This window comes from Mesoplodon mirus, assembly GCF_964341445.2.
Source record: "Mesoplodon mirus genome assembly, chromosome: 7".
NCBI lineage: Eukaryota > Metazoa > Chordata > Mammalia > Artiodactyla > Ziphiidae > Mesoplodon > Mesoplodon mirus.
The window spans coordinates 39,614,127-39,634,683 of NC_138983.1; the positions used below are offsets into that span (position 1 = coordinate 39,614,127).

The following is a 20,557-nucleotide window of genomic DNA, read 5'->3' on the forward strand; positions in this document are numbered from 1 at the left end:
TTTAAAATATATAATAAATATATTTAATACGGAAATACATAATTCATAAATACAATTTATAAGTTTATATTATAGTTTATTATTAATTATATATATATGGGAGACACCAAGCTGGAAGGATGATGGAGCTGTCATTATTCAGGAAGATGGCAGAAGAAGCAAGTGTATGGGGTAAAGACTTGCAGATCCATATTGGCCATGTGAAGTTTCACATGCCCTCTGAAGGTCCCATTTGGATGTTGAATAAAACACTGAATATGCGAGTCTGGAGTATGAGGGAGTGTCAGGCTAGAGCTCTACATTTAGGATGTATAGATGGTATTAAAAGCCACGAGACTGGAGATTATTAAAGAATGAATCTTGTTTCAGAAGAGAAGGGAACTGATCCCAGGACACCCCAATATTTTGCGACAAGGGAGACCAGGAGACATCAGCAAGGGAGACTGAGAAGGAATGGGCAGGATAGTAGGAGGAAAACCAGTGTTTCCTTCCATGAAGAATGAGTCTCAAGGAAGAGGGAAGAAATGATGGATTGTATCCAATGCTGCTGATGGGTCAACTAAGAAGAGGGCTGAGTACTGACCACTGGTTATAGTGACCACCGGGCCACTGATGACACTGACAAGAACTGTTTCAGTGGAGTGATGAGGAGGAAATGGAAAGGAAGTGAAAGAAACAAGAATAAGCAACTTTTTAAGGAGTTTTACTTAAAGGGGAGCAGAAAACGGGGCAGTGTATGGAGGGAGATATGAAATCAAATGAAGGATTTTTTTTTTAAGATGAACGGAATGCCAACATATATGCATGCCATTAGAAAGTAACAGAAAGCAGAGGATGACACAGGAGAAAGAGACAGTGCAATAGGAATTTCCATTTAGAATCAAGGGACCCAGAAATAGGTCCCCAAACCTGAGCCTGGAACTAAAACACAGATAAGAAGCAAGGAAAACTGTCCCCACCTCGACAGGCACTGGAGTCGGACCTGGGGGATTAACCCTTCCAACACTGGAAGTTTCCAAACTGCCAGCCAACGTGTGTGACTAAAACTATCAAAGAGGTCATTTAGAGAACACCTGCTCTTAGATGGGCCCCAGAAGAGTTATCTATGATTGTTTTTACAGCCCTGCACCTCTCTGCCTCAAGGTCTGACCTAGCGCCCTGACTCCTGAACCCTGCAAGAAGGGCCTGGAGCTCACAACAGATAATTTTCAGGCTCCAGCAGTTCTGAGGTGGAGTTGTCAGCACATTGACAAGGAATAGAAAGGGAAGCAGTGACATGGGAAACCTTGCTTTTCCTAGATCAGGTTTAACAACTACCCTTCACCAAAGAGCTAACCAAGTGTGGTCCCAGCAAACCAGGAAGATTTTAAAAATTGCAAATATTTAATTCATGAGGCTCATTCCCTAGCAACATGTTTTGAATAGTCAAGGAACATGATGGAATTTTAGATGCTATAGGTTTGTTTTTGTTTCAACAAGGTCCTTACCTTCCTGCGACTCCAATTTGAGGGGTGGAAGAGGGGAGGAAAGCAAGATAGACAATCACTTGCAGATTTACAATATGGATAAACAGACAGATGATAAGAATGAACATGTTAAAACACAGAAGGCATAAATTAATTCAGTTATTAATGTGCTGCCCTGCTCCAGGAAAGATTTGAAATAAGGAAATGCATAAATAGCCAGCTTACAGAGCTAAAGGACAGGAGAGGCAAGAAGCAGACTCAGGTAGTGTTTGGCTCTAAGGCTCCAAAGCTGTCCTTTCATAGCTCTGAGCCACAGTTTCCTCATCTCTAAAGCAGGGGATAGAACCAGAAGATGGCAGGGCCTCCTCTACCCCAATGCTTTTCAGACCTCATGATTCATCTTATTTCCCAAAAGGTATTTCTCAGCCCAGCAGTGACTTCCCTTTGACAAATGCACGCCTCCATACACACACCTAGATCAGAGACAACTCATTTGCTCTGCAACTTTTCTGCGCCTGCCAAATGGCTTCAAACTCAGGTCACTTTAACAAATGCCCTCGGTTCTGTGGCCATTCCAACGTGTTCAGTTCACAGCAGACCCATTCTGGAAGAGCTGCCCCCTGGCACGTGGGCATTCTGGAGCAGACTGGCTCTTTCCAAGCCAGCACCACAATGTTGAAGAGGCTGGGAGGGCTCGGGGCAGTGATCACAAAAATCAGCAGCTTAGAAATCCAACTCCACAAAACAACTCATAGAGAGCACAGCTGGCTTCGTCAAGAAATATTATGGCTGCTACTTGAAGACAAAAGGGGAAAACAGAGGGGGATCACTTAGAGGGGAGCACAGGCATTTAGAATGGTGAGGGGAGATCTTAACCAAGGAGGAAAAATGTGAAATAGAAGATTTGGGATTTGCTTATTATTTCTGCACAAAATTCTACTTCTTGACAGTGGCATTTCTGATTCAAATGGCAAGATAGGAAACCCAGGTCCAAAATAAGAGCTAACTATGGCTACAGTACAAAATATTATACTGTACACCAGGTAGAAGAAGAACATTTGTAAAGGACTCATGGTGTTTCTGAATAAGTTTCTCAACCACCCTGCCCATTTACTACCTTAGATATCACAGCAAGTTCTCACTTCAAACCATCTAAGTATGTAGATTTTTAAACACCACTTAAACGATCTTCTCCCAAAGAATTAAATTACCATGTACAGCCTATTCCTCTATTAAAAATTAATAAATTTACTAACTCCTAGGAGGGAGGCCTTCATTTGTTTTATAATAAGAAAAGCTTTGATCTGCAATTCTCCAAGGCTGTGATTGTTTTTATTCTTCAGCTCTTCTCATTAAAAATAAATACCTCCATTCTCTAAGATACACCTGCAAAGCACTTAGAACACCCATTTAAACAACAGGAAACCTATTTTCGTTTCCCTGCAAAAGAATCTACTGTTTCAAGTGCTTCTGCAGTGAGAAAAGCACTTTTCTTCAGTACCCAGGCACCAGTCTGGGTGGTGAAGGACCAAAATTGAAGGTTTGACACTAATCAGTATTTACAGAGCAAGCTCAAAGGGCAACTTCTTAAAGCTGAAGATCTGAGCTATAATCAGAATTCTTCACATATTGTCTTTTGCTCAAGAGGGAGTAATGAGCCAACGTGAAGTCACAGATTGAGTCATTGAATACTTCAGGCTACACCCCTAACGCAGTCCAAACCTCCAGGAGCAGCTTTTCTTTTTTTTTTTTTTTTTTTTGCGGTACGCGGGCCTCTCACTGCTGTGGCCTCTCCCGTTGCGGAGCACAGGCTTCGGACGCGCAGGCTCAGCGGCCATGGCTCACGGGCCCAGCCGAGGAGCAGCTTTTCTTAAACCGATGCCATAAGCCTTAACAGGAAAAGGCAAATGAGCTCTTAGTGTATAACCTAAAAAATGGCTGGCACCAGCTAGAGTTTTTTCTCCCTTGTTATCACTATAGTAAAATGCTCAAAATCAGGCCCCTAAGTGTTTAATGTATTATTAAGATGAGGGAATTGTGAGGCTTTTCTAAACAAACTAGTTATCAGAGAGTATTGCCACTTCACATATGGTCATTCAGGAAAACAGCTACACCAAAACCATGTTCTATATTTAAATAACAGGAGCCATTCCACTCCAGTAACTATTTGTGATTACATAAAGAACAAACAGAGTAAGTTCCCTCCCATGTATATAAGGGAAGCTTTCTCAAAGCTATTTCCAGAATCTGGGCATTCGCATCCTTTACTCACCGCTAGATTATCCAGGCTTCTGGGACATGAAATTTAGAATAATCAAAAACCCTGGACTGATCCTGTCACTGGCAGTGATTGCCAGCCTAGAAGTCGATAAAAGAGACTTGTCCCCTGAATTTTTCCAATCCACAGACACCGCATACTGAACGCCTGCAACAAATCAGCTGCTGGAATGACAAAGCATCACCAGCAATGTGTATCCCCGTTGCCAAAACTGGGGAGAGTTTCCCATTAGGAGGCATCTCTGATCTAAAGCCTGGAGCCAACAGTGAAGGGGGGCAGTCAGTCTCCAGGGAGAGGAGGGGAGTCACGCTGCTGACTAGGAGCAGGTGTTGCCAACACTCTTATCTTGGGGAAGAGCATTAGCTGTGGTACCCAAGAGTGCACACACTGCCTGCCATCCTGTGCACGGACCCCACCACCATCCACCGCGGAGGGGCATGGGAGCAAAGTGGAACATTCTAGAAAACAAAACACAGAATCCCCCAATACGCTGCCATTTCCACCCTCTGCTGCCTCAATTCAACACACATACACATAAGTGACTAAAGAGAATTTTGCTTAATTTTGGCATTGACTTAAAAATATACGAATGCCTCCTCTTAGGAGACAAAACACTGACCTGCACAACAGAACCAGACAGAAGATTCTTCTGCCAAGATATTGGTTTTCCCTAAGTATAAAGGAAATAATTCCAAATTTGGCTAAGATACATGATTTCATGAAAACAGAGACCTAACTGCCTGTCCCCAGATATCACATGGATGATCAAATAGCCACTTGAGTAAACTCCTCAAATGAGCTGCAAGAAAGGGATGACGCTCTGAGCAAAACACATCAGCACTTCACAAGCTGTACTATTACTTCTGCCCAGTATCCTAACTCTTTCCCATTCCTGCACATAGTCAAGTTACTCCCATTCTAGAAAGCCTTACCATTTGGCAAAACAATGGTAATAATAAAAATACCATGTTAATAGATAACAGCTTGCTCCTAGTAAAAACTGGATGTGCATACCAGTGTGTATCTAATTGGAAAAACAAACAGACTGGGTAGGTTTTCAGAAAACCCAGTTGCATGTGTAGCTGTGCACATGCAACTCATAAGCAGAGCCTGCAGAGCTATGTTAAATACTCTGCTCTCTCTCACTCCTCCCCTATGAAAAAGGGGAGGAGTCTCTGACTTCACCATGCAGCCTCAACTTTCCTGAATCACCTCCTCACTCGTGTCCTAGGGAGAGCCACCGATTTGATGACAGTTCGCTGCCTTCCTCTTTTTGCTCCCTCCCAATCCCCATGGCATAAGGAAACCAGGAAGATAATACCTGTAGTGTCATTTTCCTAGGGGTAAATTCTATCACCAATAAGCGAAGAGCACCTAACTCCGACCTAGATGGAAACTTCTGCTTCTGATGTCCCCGAGGTGAGTAATACTATCTTTGGCTATACTTCAGCAATTCGATTCCACTCAGATGATATTTACAGAGGATCTTCCATGTGCCAGCACTGCACTCAGTCTGGGGAAACAAAGCAGCCTCAGCCAGTTGCAGCCATCTCTGGAGACGACTGACCTGCAAGCATCCCTAGGACAATACAGTAAGTCCACTACATATGAACGAGTTCTGTTCTGAGAGTGCATTCTTAAGTCCAGTTTGTTTGTAAACTCAACAAAGTTAGCTTAGGTACCCAACTAACACAAACAGCATAAGTTTATAATATTTTTCGCACAAATAATACATAAAAAACAAACACAAAAAAACTAAAGAAAGCATTTTAAATCTTACAGTACAGTACCTTGAAAAGTACAGTAGTACAGTACAACAGCTGGCATACAGGGGCTGGTATCCAGTGAACAGGCAAGAAGAGTTACTGACTGGAGGAGGGAGAGGAGGTGGGAGATGGTAGAGCTGAAGGACCATCAGCAACGGGAGACGGAGGGCAAGCGGCAATTTCACTCACACCTGACATTGATGGTACAGGTTCTGGTTCCTTGCTGGATTCAATTCTATCTCCCCTCTTGAAAAAACAATTCAGTGATGTCTGGGTAGTAGCTCTTTTTTTTCTCCTCATAGGTGACACAGTAGCACTGGATTTGCATTCTGAGCAGCTGCTGCAATCTTCGTGTACCGTTCTACATTCAGACCCTATGCCTCAAAAACTAACAGTGCCTCCTCAAATAAGGAAAATTCCCTTGCCATTTCCTGCATCGTGAATCTCTTCGGTTCTTCAGTTACTTCTTTTTCCTCTTGTCTCTCTTCGTCTTTTGCCTGGGTCCCCAATTCCATCAGGTCTTCATCAGTAAGCTCCTCGTATTGCACAGCAAGGAGTTCAGTGAAGTCGTCCTCTTGCAGATCTAGCTCCAGCTTCTCACTGAGGGTCACTAAGTTGCTGGAGATCTCTTTGGACTCCTCATCCACCTTCTCAAATCCACGAAAATCATGAACAAACTGCGGGCAAAGATTCTTCCAAACCCTTTTCATGGTGTCGGCCGTAACCTCACTCCAAGCAAAATCAATGTTTTTTATGGCCTTGTAGATGTCAAAGTCCTTCCAAAATTGTCACAAGGTTGTTCCTGATTCATCATTCACCTTTACTGCCTGACAAAAAGTGTGACATAAATAATATTTCTTTAAAGTTGCTATAACTTCCTGGTTCATAGGTTGGATGAGCGACATAGTATTTGGTGGCAGATGCACTACTTTGATGTTACGATGAAAGTCATCCATGAATGGGGGGTGGTCTGGAGCATTGTCAAGCAGCAAAAAATGTTGAATGGGATGTCCTTCTCCCAGCAATATTTCTCTACTTCTGGGATAAAGTGGTGGAAAAACTAGTCCTAGAAAATGGTCTGTGTAACCCAGGCTTTGTCATTACTCTTCCACACAACAGGAAGAGAGCACTTGGCTATGTTTTTAAGGGCTCTTGGGTTCTCTGAGTGACAAACTAACAGAGGCTTCAGCTTCATATCACTGGAAGCATTGCCACAAAACAACAAAGTTAGCCTATCCTTTTCTGCTTTATAGTCTGGCATTAACTTTTCCTCCTTACTGATGCAACTTCAGTCTGGCATCCTCTTCCAGTACAGTCCCAGCTCATCCACATTAAAAACCTGCTCAGGTAAATACATGCCTTCATCAATAATTTCTTGAAGCATTTCAGGAAATTCCTGGGCAGCTACCATATCTGCACTCTCTGACTCACCACTTACTTTTACGATGTTAACGTTGGTTCTAGCCTTGAACTGACGAAAGCAGTCATGGCTGGCATTATAAGACGCACCCTCTGACTCCTTGCAGTGTTCTTCAAATCTTCGTAAAGGCTTTTAGCTTCCTCTTGAATCAGCATTAAGCTGAGTGGGACTCAACCCTGATGCTGATCTTGCATCCACACACTGAGAAGTTTCTCCATCTCCTCCATCGCTTTTCCACACTTCTTCAATATTATTGTCAACATCATGGCACAGCAGACTTCACGTTCCATGATCTTGTTCTTGTTCTTTAGAATCATGCCGATAGTTGAACGATTCATGTTATAAGAATGAGCAACGTCTACCATCTTTTCTCCTCGCTCCACTCTGAACTATATTCATTTTTGTTTCCATCGTTTTCGCTTGACACTTCTTAGCAATACCAGCTACATCACTGCTGCTTTTACGTTTGCTTCTGGACATCCTGGCCTTGAAATAAAGATAGTGTACGACTGTACTCTATACAGTACTGTAAAGTACACAAAAGCACAACCACCTGTAGAGGATGCACACATGTGACAATGTATGCCAGACACGTGAACTAACTTACGTGATTGGACATGCGAGCACATGTTCGTACCTTTGAAAGTTCACAACTTGAAGTTTCGTATGTAGGGGACTTACCGTATTTTAGGTACTATGTTGGCAGCACGTACAAAGAGCTAAGGGGCAGAGCAACAAAGTCCTCTGAGCACTCAGCCTCTGCAAATTTCATCTAAAAAAATCCAGCACCGGTGTTTTGAAACACATCGTGGCCCAAGACTGACAAATGGAAACAACACTCAAGTACCCTAGGGTGGGATGGGCCCATTCCAAGGGCCCTGGCTTCTTTCCCATCCTAGTCCTACTCAGTCCTGAGCTCCTTGAAGGACTGCCCAGGCTTTGATTCTCATAACATAATATTCCCATTCTGACCCCTCACCTTCCTTTTCCTTAAAACCTAAGAGGTGGAGTCTTTAGAACTGGTGTAAAGGCCAGTGAGCTGCAACATTATTGGCTATTTGTTGCCTCCTCTGCAAAACCCATATCGGACCCCAAAGGACCAAAGCTCCTTTTCCAACATGATTTCCATTTTCTTACCTTGGTGAACCCCACACTCCATTCAAAAGGAATCACTCCTGGAATCACAGAAGCTTTAATTCTTTCCCATTTCCATATCTTTAATATGCTGCTTCCAATGCTGTAATGCCTTCTCTCCTTTTCCTTCATGTCCATCCTTCAAAGCCAGCTCAGATGCCAATGCCTCTATCATCATCCCAATGGAACTGTACTTCATTCTGCACCTAACTTTCTTACGTGTTTATATACTCACCACACATTTATTAAAAACCTATCCTGTGCTATGTCTGGTACTAGAGAGGTAGAAGTGAATGAACAGAATTTCTGCAAGCCCTCACAAAACTCACAGAGACCTGGACATACAGAAATGCAATACAATAGGATACAAGACTTAATAAAGTCCCAAGAAAACTTTTGTGTCCCAAGACACAAAAGGAAGAATATCACTTGCTTCAGTGGGTCAGCAAAGGCTTGAAGGGAGAGGTCTTATCACTCTTTCTAGATGTTAAGTTACTTTAGGGCAAGGTCAGCACCTGGTTCGTTCTCTCAAAGTGCACTAGCCCAATAAACAGTCTGTGAAATAAAGGAGTAAATGCATGGATAAATGAATGACATAGCCAATGCACCCCGTGGCTCTCACTTTGTGCAAGGCCACTTTAACGAAGACTTCCAGAAAGCACCAGGATTCCAGTTGTACTGAGAAGTACATCACTAGCTCTTCCTGAATTGAAGGTGAGACCAGAAGCTTATTCAGGTGAACAGGCCATCATTAACTGTAAAAGTTGCAAAAGAAACTGGATTCAACTCTTTAGGGCATTCACTGAACTGCTAGCTAAAAAGTCTCCAGAACCCAAATGAGGAAAACTAATGAGTAGAGAATCTAGGAGGTGTTACAGAGCCAGTATCTTGATAGAACCAGGCTTATCTGACTGTCACAGTATCTAAGATGCTTCAGAAAATGATCTAAGGTTTAATTCTTGATGTGGCGGTTTGGTGTCAAAAATTTTGTCTGATAAACATTATAATACTCCAACCTACACACCAAGTAAAAAATCCTAATGCCTCTCAACTCAGGAGCAAAGCTTGTCACAGATAAGTCTCAGATTTGATTTTGCTTTAATAGGAATAAAATGGTTAGTGGTATGATCTTTTCTGAGGACATAACACCAAGATGAGACAAGAAGATTTTCCAGAGAGTTGGTCTGGGCTGTAGACAGAGCACTGAACTAGAATTTGCACAGGAGTAGAATTCTGAAGGTTATGTTCCAGTACCAGCCCCATAACTTAATTGTAACTATGGAGAAATCATTCAAACTCTATACCCTAGTTTTCTTGTCTATAAAACAAGGATGAGCATGCTTATTTCAGAGGCTTATTTTATAAAAATTAAATCAGATTGTAAATTTCAGGTAAAAGCAATGGATAAAAGATAGACTGATGATTAATAAAGTTCCATCCAGTGCTGAAATTACCTGCGTTCACAGGAAAGTTAATGTTCAACGAAAATTAATTTATACTTCTTAAACAGCCTCTTTAGAGGAGGCCAAAGCGAATCACTATTCTTGTTCTATAAATGAGGCAACAGAGTAAGAAGTTGAGTTCTACTGTTTCCATCTTCCAAATTTCACTTTACACTGTAAACTCTCAAGCTCCATGGATACAATACCTCCTGCCACCCAAATCCAGCCTCTTATCAACTCATATTAAGTGGATTTCAGTAGACTTCCAACTGATCTATCTTCTTTCTGTACCTCTCCCTGACTCCAGGTTTTCCTCACTACAAACCACCTTTCCAAAGACTTTACAACATGGCCTTGCTCAACACTTGTGGGAACGTTCATGTTTTTAAGTAAAATTCCAAACTGCTTCCTCTGCCATGCCCTCCCATCCCCTTCATTTAAACTAAGACAAATGAGCTCTTAATTGTCCTCAGAATTCATTTTGTCATCTCCCACCTTTGTTTTTCCCTCTAGCTACCTGCCACTGTCTACTGTTTTCTACACCACTCTCCAGATCTTACCCGTGTTTCAAAATTCAGCTCATATTTTACTTCTTCCAAGAAGCCCTCATAGATAAACCTAGTGGAAATCAAGTCTTCTATTCCTCAAATTCCCCCTGAACACTGTCAGTATTTTTATCATTGCACTTATCAAAGTTCATGTATATTGTATCTCTTATGAGACTGGGAAATAATTCTGTGGACCGGAAGCCATCCTTTCTCATATTTATCTACAGTTCTTTTCATAGTGCTTTACAAATAGTAAGCATTTTGTACCTGCTTATTGAAGTGAATGGAACTGAATATATTTATCCTTTACTGTGTATTCCATGAATATGGACTGAACACCATCTATTATACATACCACACACAGTCATAGGCTCTGGGGATATAGCTGTGAACAAAACTACTATTCAGGGCTTCCCTGGTGGCGCAGTGGTTGAGAGTCCACCTGCCGATGCAGGGGACACAGGTTTGTGCCCCAGTCCGGGAAGATCCCACATGCCGTGGAGTGGCTGGGCCCGTGAGCCGTAGCCATTGAGCCTGCGCCTCTGGAGCCTGTGCTCTGCAACAGGAGAGGCCACAACAGTAAGAGTCCCACATACCGCAAAAAAAAAAAAAAAAAAAAAAACTACTATTCATCTCTACCATCTATTGGATGTTACAGATAAATAAATGAGTAAATTATATATGTTTGGTGGTGACGATGACTCTACAGCAAAATAAAATAAAATAAAAACCAGATAGGAGACATGTGAAGTTCCAGGGCAAAGAAAATTTTCAATTTTAGATTGACAGGTGTTAGGGAAGAATTCCTAAGGCAGAATTGGTGATACAAGGACACAGTCATTTACAAAGCACAAACTGTGTACAAAAATATCATCAGGCACTCACTGTTAAGGACTGAAATCTAAACAAGATATGCTTCCTTAAAACCTCAGGGAGCTGATGGTATTTGAAACAGACCTGAAAGAAGGGGCACAGTTTGTAGAGGTCAGATGGCGGGGATGGGGATTTGAATAGTAGGACCCTTGAATATGAGGACTCAATCAGGTTAAGTTCTAAGAAAAGGAGTATTCCAAACCTACAGTCATTTCTCCCAGCTCTCAATGCTCTCCAGGTCTCCTGTTACCACACAGTGGACCAGTGAGTGATTAGAGTGGCTGCCTAACACCAGAAGAGGCGTCATTGCTAGTTTATGGATTCATGACCTTTGACTAAGCACTCATCATAGGGCAGTTACCATGCTGGAGAAAAGTCATTTAAGTCTCCTGCCTGCCCTGAAGAATATCACAGTCTAAGATTGGAGAGAGATGAATAAATCAGTGACTAGCATCCAGTACCACAGATGCACAAGTGAAGTTGAGCACAGGGCCTGCGGAAATGTGGGAGAATCCCATGTAGAGAACTCCCCTACCTGCGGAGGATCCTGATGGGTAGGGGAGTTCCTGGAAGGCTTCTCAGGTAGATGGATCCTTGAACTCATTTGTATGTGTTTAATTAGAATTGTTTTCTTGATTATAAAATACACATACACTTGTGGAAACTTGGAAGACATAATAAATTAATATAAAGAATGTTATATAATATAAATTTTACATATTACATAAATATAAAGAAAAATTAAAATCACCTACAATTCTATCACCCAAAAGTTTCTATCAATTTTATGACATTTCCTTCTGGTGATATTTTCCAGTCTCTCTCTTCCACTCCTCATTAAATAAAGGAACAGACACTAAAAGAAATAAATGAGAATAAATATATATGTGTTTGTGTTTCATACATTTAATATTATCTTATAGATGTTCTCTCATGTTATCAAAAACCTATGAAAATCTAATGTAATGTAAATGCAATATTGCATAGTATTTACTAAATCATTTCCCTACCACTGGATATTTAAGTTTTTTCAAATACAGTACTTCTGCCATTATAAACAGTAACAATAAACATATTTGCACATAAAATTTATTTCATTAAAGTAAGTTCTTAGAAGTAGAATTATTAGGTTAAAGAGAATATACATATTTTAAATAAGCTTGAGTTTTGAAGAAGAAATAGAAGTGAAGTACAAGGAATAGTATGTATGACGGTATATGGGCATGAAACAGTATGACAACGTTCAGGGACTTCAGGTAATTCGGTAAGTCTAGATCAAAGGGGTGTGTATGTTGAGATGAGGGAGTGGCTGAATAGAGCTGAAGAGATGGCCAAGAACTAACTCATAAAGACAAACAGTCTTGGGAGCTGAGCTACTGGGATTTAACTCCATCGCAGAGTTAGTTATGAGAAACTGAAATATTTTAAGGAAAAGAGGACATGATCATATTCATGATTTAGAGGCCACACTTGTGGCAATGACAGATGGGGGTACACTGGAGGGGGAAAGACACCCTGGAGACCTACTTTAATAATCCGGGAGCAAACAAAGAATGGCCTGAAGCTAGGCAACAGTGATGCACAAAAAGGGGTACGTACAAAGAATATTAAGCTGACTGAATCTACAAGATTTGGTGACTGATTTCAAAGACAGTTAAAGCACCCCTATCAAGAAGACCTGTAGGTTACCCTTCCCATTTAAGAGGGAGACAGTGGTATGGACTGATGACGTTCTAGAGGGAATCTCCACATCCCTCTAGTCAAATTTCACTGTTGAGGTTCTTTCCAGAACCTTCGTTTTGTCAACATTTATTCAATGTTTCTCCTTATTCCTGACAGATGATATGTCCTCATTAACTTAGAGCTTTGCCTCCCAATTGACCTACCCTCGCCCTTTGTACCTATGGAGGAGATGAAGACATCAGCAGTAGTCAGTGAAGGGGAGGTTGAGCCATAGGTTGGGGTGGGTCACACCAAAAATGGGAGACAGGTGGGACCAATGGGCATTTAGACAAATCTGCATACCCTAAGGTCATCTTATACATGGTATAAAAGGCTTAAAATGTCTTACATAAAACGTACAGCAGTGTGATTGTAAATGATATCACTTTTATTTGGACCCATCTTTACAGTGCTTAGGCTAGAATTCCATCCACTTGGGAGGGGCACTTCCTAATTCAGAGCTATTGTTTCCCTTTCCTCTTCTCTTGATATTCCTGTGGTCCTCAAAATCCAGTAGTGCCCACCACAGAGGACTGGAAGCCACCCACGATGTAAACAGGCAAGAGTAAACAGGCCACACAATCAACAAACACTCTGTTTATCATCCTCGAGATAGACTGTCTCCTGGGATGGGCTGGTCTCCAGAGAAACGTCCCTTATTCTATCACCATATCTTTTCTAATTGGCACTCATGGCAAGGGGAACTAACATGAATCATTGCATGTTGCTGATTAACTTTGTGCAAATAGGATTCAAGACTAAAGAGTTGAATCACAACTTGTTTTTGTTCATCCATTTATTTTGACAGTTGCTTATAATTTGTTTATATAGGAGTAGTATATATACATAAAATTTTATGAAGTATATGAAGTATGTGTGTATATGTATGTACTTCATAAAGAATACATACACAAAATATTTATATATAAAACTGTTCACTCACCTCAGCTTCCAGTTTCCATTAGTATATATTATCTAAAATTATTTCTAGATTTAATAACCCTGAAAATTGTGACCCTTAAAATTGTACGTGAAAAATCCAAAGAGGCCCAGCAAATTCTAAATGTGTAGAACATCCAAATATATGCCTACCTATAAGAAGAAATATCATAATAAAGAAAAAAACATGAAGGAATGTTTACTCCAATAGTCCAAACTTCATAAATGTCCCAACAATTTACTACAAGGGGGCAAACCCCAATGAAGTATCCCTAACAAAGCTGCTTTCCAACCCAATAGTTGGTCAGTTAATCAAAAGAGGTGATTAAAGTAGGAAACCATGCCTTAAACATGTAATTTTAACATAAAATACATAGATATGAGTTCATTCACCCATCATTTGAGATGGCCAAGTCCTCTCTCAGCTCTATCCTATGTGAATGGCACACACAGGTTTGCCTATGATTTCCAGTTAGGCATTCTTTAAAGTAAAGTAATAACTTAGGGATACTTCCATAGCAACCTTCTAGAGCTTACAATTTTTCCATTCTTATACAATTACCTCACTTGCCCTATTTGACAGAAACTTTTTGGAAACTAGCTTTTTCCCAGCATTTAATGTGGTTTCCCAGAAGCAACTATCTTTAAACAGATGTGTTTCACTAATATTTAATTGAAACATAGAAGTACAACTGGTATCAGCAAGTTTGAGCACAACTAAAATTTATTCTTGTAAGCACCTAACAATTGTTGGGGGCAGAAGCATATGAGCACTTTAACGAGTAAGCTACCAGCTGTCAGTGATCAGTGAGTCACGGGCATCAGTCAGACTGTTTTATCAGAGCGTGAAGGGAGTGTCTGTGAACCCAAAAAGGAACTCAGTAAACCAGTTAGTTAGGAAAGTTTCTACCAGAAATGGAAATGATTTAAAAACAAATATGGCTGTCCTATGCTACTATATCAATTAGCGATTGCCACAATAATGTTACATAACAAACTACCCCAAATTCAATGGCATAAAATCAATCATAAGCATTTTATTCTCATGCTTATGGGTCCCCAAGTCAGCTGGGATCTAGGCTGGTCAGCATCTCTGCTTCAAGTTTTGGGTCAGCTGAGCTTGATTCCTCACTGTGGAGGAGGCTGGGTCTGCTCAACACACATGCGTTCAGGTACCTAGGCTACCTGGGGGAAGTTCTTCTCACAGCAATGGCAAAGCACAAGACACCTTTCAAACCTCTTTTTGTGTCATGAATGCTAATATTCCATTGGCCAAAGGGAGCCACCTGGCCACACCAGTCATCAAAGGACAGGTAGCAGACTCCACCAACCTTGAGGGCAAATCAAGTCATAAGGCCAAGTGCAAGATCCCAGAGTGAGAAAATATATTTCTCCCATGGAGACAGGGAAGGTAGTGAACATTTTCAACAATAATCTAAGCTACCATACAGACCAAAGTAAAAGGCTTCCTGTGGTCTTGTATAGGTCAAAATTCTGGTTAAAATTGATTGTCAAAGTCACTTTTAGCTCTATCATTTTATGATGCTACAATTTTGTGACTACTTTGATAAAAATGTATTACTGGACTGATTGATAATGTTAATAGAAATAAAAAGATTTAGTGTTTTAGGCATTGTTTTGTTAAATAGTTTGAGCTAAAGAAAACAGTTTTATTCAGATCTAGTTACCCATGCAGATTCAAGCACAGAGAACTGCAATTTAGCAGAAAAAATGTTCCATCATACGACAGCTAAGCAGCCTCCTTTTCACATTCAAAGCTTGATGTAGTGAGTTATCAGTTTCTTTTAAAAACTATTCTTACTCTATATGTATCACATACATATGACATCATAAGCATATGATAAACTATGCACTCTTAAATTTGACTGAAATTTTAATGATGAAACTATTCTAAAAATGAGACACTTAACTCCATTTTATAGGTTAGGAAAGTTGCTGGAAAACTGGAATTATTGAAAATAAAAGGTTGTGATTAATAAGCATAAATGTACACAAGTCTCCAACTTGGGAATTATTATCATCAAAATGTACATTTAAAAGGTGTTCCTTATTTTCCACAGTGCATGTGCTCCTGAAAAGTAACCATTCAATTGGTAGTTAAGTGTTAAATTAGTGGCAGAAACAAGTGCTGTCTTCCAAATGAAGAAGAGCAGTGATTTGTGTACATGATGAAGGTAAAAATCAAGATGCACTTTACAGGATAGATAAGTACTGACAAAATGAAGGAGACTTAGGAAATACAGTCCAGAAAACCTGGGGGAAGGGAGTCATAACTGATGTAATGGAAATAAGAAGAAGCGTGGTATGTTTGCCCATGAATTGAACCAAAGATGAACAGAGGGGTCTCTCAGCATTTAGAGAAAAATAAGGTAGAATACAGAGACTGAGAACAATTATGGCAGCTTTTGAAACCCAGACACAGGCGTTTGGATTTAATATGGTGAGGGAGTTAATGTTGAAAGTGTCTGAAAGTGGGAAGTCACTCTGGCAATATGGATGGACAGCTAGGGAGAAAGTAAAAAGGCAGAGAAGTCTTGCAGATGTTTATGACCCTAATTCAGCATGAGATAAGGAAATGAGGGTCTGGCCCAGGATTATAGCACCCTTCAGGGAGAAATGGAGAGATGGAGAAGGCTCCTGATTTCAGTGTGGTGTCTGGGAAGACTGAAGAATCAAGGGCTTAGAATTCATGATTCATCTTGCTGCAGAAGTTCCCTGTTATTGTTGCTATGTTGATTCACATTGCATTAAATATCTGACATACACAATTAAAATGTGGAAGTGACCAACGTGTATGTGCACAAATGGGTCCTTATATATGAAAAATGTTTCCTAGTAATCCTCATTTAAAAGTCGCCATTCTTTCTTTCACAACTATGAGAAGCTCTTTATATTAACATTCATAAAAGCAAACAGCACAGCAAAATAAACATATAGGAAAGGTTAGACAAATGTGGGCGCCCACAGAGTCATAGGAAAGGTCAAGAACTTAGTGTTTTATTTTCCTGAATTAAAAAAAAATGGGTAAAATGAGACTATTAATATGATAGTAAGGTCAATATACTATACTTCTGACCCTAAACTGATAAAGAAAGTGAAGAAATATACTGAAATAACATAAAGCTTTTCACTAAGTGTAAAATAATTTTAAAGATTTAAAAGTGTATGTACACCCTTGGCCAAAAAATCTTCTAGAAGAAGTCCTATAGAGTTTAATTATTTAAAAATGCTTTATAACTGACATCACATTCACAGAAGATGAGATTTGAAAATAAACCAGAAGTGGTCCAACAAATTTATGCATATAAAGTGCTCAAATTCTGGGACTCTAAATTTAAACCTAACATTTACAAGCTATTTAATTGCAATACTATTTAATTTTTTAGAAAACCTTCTTTTTATCAATAATTCTAAATAAAACAATAGTGACCCCCCAAGTAATCAGAAATTTTTAATTGAAGACCAAGTCAAGAAAACTTGCAGTATGATTACAGTAACAAAAATAATACCTACTTTGTGAAATAATAGAAAAAAGAACTTATCTATGTACTGATCTCTGCTTCCAGTTGCTGGCACAGAGTTCTTAACACGCTTCTAATTTCCTAAGTGATAACAGCACAATGAGCATCATTTTGTTCTAATATTTGGTGTTTGGTTCCTGACAAAAAGGTCCTAAATCCTTTGGAATTTCCTGAACAATGGAGGTGTCTTTTGTGCAACGAGGTGACTCTTGGTAAGCTCCTGTATAGCTTCAGGATGGGGGGTTGGTCACCAGAAAGACCAAGCCATGATTAGAAGCTTGGAATTTTCCACCCCACCCTCATCCTTTGGGAAGAGAAGATGGACAGGAGACTGAGTTAATGATTGAGCATGCCCATGTGATTAAGCCTCCATACAAATCCCCAAAGTACAGGTTTCAGGCAGCTTCCAGGCTGGAACACATGGAGGTGCTGGGACAGTAGTGTGCCCGGAGAGGGGATGGAAGCCCCGCACCTCTTCCCACATGCATTGACATGTGTACCTATTCCATCTGGCTGTTCATCGGCATCCTTGATTATATAATAAACTGGTAAACGTAAGTGTCTCCCTGACTTATATGAGCTGTTCTAGCAAATTATGGAACACTAGCAGGGGGTCATGGGAACCCAGATTTATAGCCTAGTCCGTCAGAAGTACAGGTGGCAACGTGAGACGTGCCACTGGTGCCTAAGTGAAGGCAGTCTTGTGAAACTGAATCCTCAACTTGAGGGATGTGATGCTACCTCCAGGTAGATAGTGTCAGAACTGAGCTGAACTGTAGGACACCCAACTGGTGTTGCAGAAATGCCTGCTGTGTGGAAAACCCACACATCCAGTGTCAGACAGGAAGTAAAGTGTGGTAGTAATATGAGAGTAAAGGAAAACACAGGAGTGTGATTTTCCAACTTATGCTTATTTTCCAAAAAAAAAAAAGAAAGAGAAATCTCCCTTAATTATGCTCCACCGTTCCTCTATAATCATGTTCTAGATTATGCATGTGAAGAAAACAGTGACAAAACAATACCGACAAAAATGTGAAACTTCAAGAATTTTAGTGCCCAAGAAAGACAATGAGAGTACAAACTGATTAAAGTAATAATGAAAGTTTTAGAAATATCAAGACCTGATTTTTTAATAAGGACACTGAGAGATATCATCATAATTTTCATTAAATTTTTGATAACAGCAGACATTTCATTATGGGCTATAAAAACCAATGGGTTGAGCTATGCACTAAACATGCAACCTGCTGATAGCAGGCCCCTCATAAAGTCAGTTTATTATGCCAGAAATGTTCTAGTAAACTTAATCACAGTCTACAAATCAAGCAACTTTGCATGCTAACTTACATCAGCTCAGAAGAATAATAATGGTTAAAACAAAAGAGGGGATGAAAGCATCATTTTTTACTCTCTGTAGAATAACAGAGCCCAGAGACTCAGAGCCCCATGTCAACATGAACTTGACTTTGAGAAATCTATTCTGGCTACAGAGCTTTATAGTTCTCCTCTAATTTGGTCCTGTAGGACTGAATATAGTCTGTTCTTCCTCCTTCACCAACTTCTAGACCCTCTGACTTTTGTTTCATTTTACACAGAGGCTCCATAACAACTTCATTTGCCAGCTTTTAAATTACTTTGATAAAGTGTATGATATCATACAGTTATTACACCTAGGACCGTAGGAAACATTACCAGATTGATATCACCATCTCCCATTTAATGGCGACTCAGTGTGTCGGTAATTTCCTTTCATTGAACTTCAAATCCTAAAATACCCAAGATCTTTTTTATTATGTCCTCCATGATCCCTGCAGGCTTAGAATGTTACAGAATCTGGAAGGGCAGGGCGAAGATGACGGCAGGGGGAGGGGGTAGAGATGAAGGGGAAGGGCTTAATAGGACTGCTACAAAGATGGTGAAGAAGTAATTTTATTTTTCCCCCAAAGCTGAAATGATTTTAAAGGCAGAAGACATAAGTTCCGAACAAACAAATTCGGCATCTCAGCGTCACTTATATAAAACACATGAGATGAATGGTAGGTGGTTTATAATTTATGTAAACACATGGTACATCAGACTTATGATTTCCAGATACTATTTAGGATGAGATTCTATTTACTTAAGTAAAACAGAGGACTGATTTAAAGGAAAATATGACGTAAGTAGGGGTACAGGGGGTACTCATCAGTGGCATGTCAGTAGAAGGTGATACATGAAAATCTAACTTAGGGAAACCATGCACACTGCTGACCTCTGTTTTCAGAAGTGTGTTTAAATTATTTAATGTTAATAATCATGCTTTTCTGCATTAATGTTTGTTCAGAAAAGGGAAGCACAGTCACAGCAGTAGAAAGTTCTCCATCATCCAGCCAAAGCAAAACACTGTTTCCCCAACCATGGCTTGAAGGATGTGCCAGTTCCATTGTGTTTCCAGATCCCCCTGCTATGGTAAGACAGGTTCATGGAGAACACTTCTGATTAATTTCCTTTTTGTTTCCTTCATAATTTACTAAAATAAAGCATCTACTAGTGTCAGATCCAAGAATGTAAAGTGATTCTGTATTAATGTAAATAAGATTATCTACTGAAAAAAAAGTGGACCTCAGAGTACATGGCTGAGGCTTCCCCCAGTTTCCCTGCTGACAAATACAATACTGACAAGGTGTAGGGTCAGATCTCCATCTGAAGCTAGATAGGAGGTTTGCAGATCAATACTTTATTGGGCTCAACAGATCTTACTTTTTCAAAAGGTCTAGCAGGCTTCCTTGGCAATCCTTTCTTTAGCAAGTTTGTCCAAGGTCATTGACAATGACAGAAGTGAAGGATGCCTGAGGATTTCCCTTCCTTAACACTTCAGTCATTTGAGGCACATCTTCCCTGGCTGCCCCACCCCCATAGCACATGAGCTCCTCAAATGGCCCCTCTTCACTGCAGCTTTCCCTCTTCATTCTCCCCCATCCTCCTCCAGCCTACATGTAATCTCCCCCCTTTCAAACACCCACCACATTTTGCTTCTTTCTTTCCTCTGGCTTAAATCATATTATGCCCTTTATGTTGATTATTCCCATATTTATTAATGAAGAGTTTCCTGAGCACATGATCCATGTCTCAGTTATCTTCCCAACCACTGTCACCATGACTACTCAGTAACTCACAAAATGTCACACATTTACAAGGAACTCAGAAAGTAGTCTAATTGCGCCATGTGAATGCAAACTTTATGCTGGAACAGAGAGTCCTTAGCCAGAAAGATGGTAAAGGCCACTCAGCCTTACATGCTAGACTTCTATCCTGCTTGGTCATCTGCAACCAGGTGAGACTCCCATGGAAGTAGGGTACAGTGAACAATGGTACCCACACTCAATTTCCCCTCTAATACCTTTCAGTGGCTTCACTGTTCCTTTGCATAATCACCACTACATCTGAT

At 40.2% G+C, this 20,557-nt stretch overlaps 1 protein-coding gene across 2 annotated transcripts in view; it reads right to left on the reverse strand.

The window, feature by feature from the left end:
* FAT3 (FAT atypical cadherin 3) overlaps positions 1-20,557 on the reverse strand; it is a gene marked incomplete at its 3' end in the record, with an annotated part of 712,901 nt that overhangs the window by 637,337 nt on the left and 55,007 nt on the right. The window lies entirely within an intron of this gene.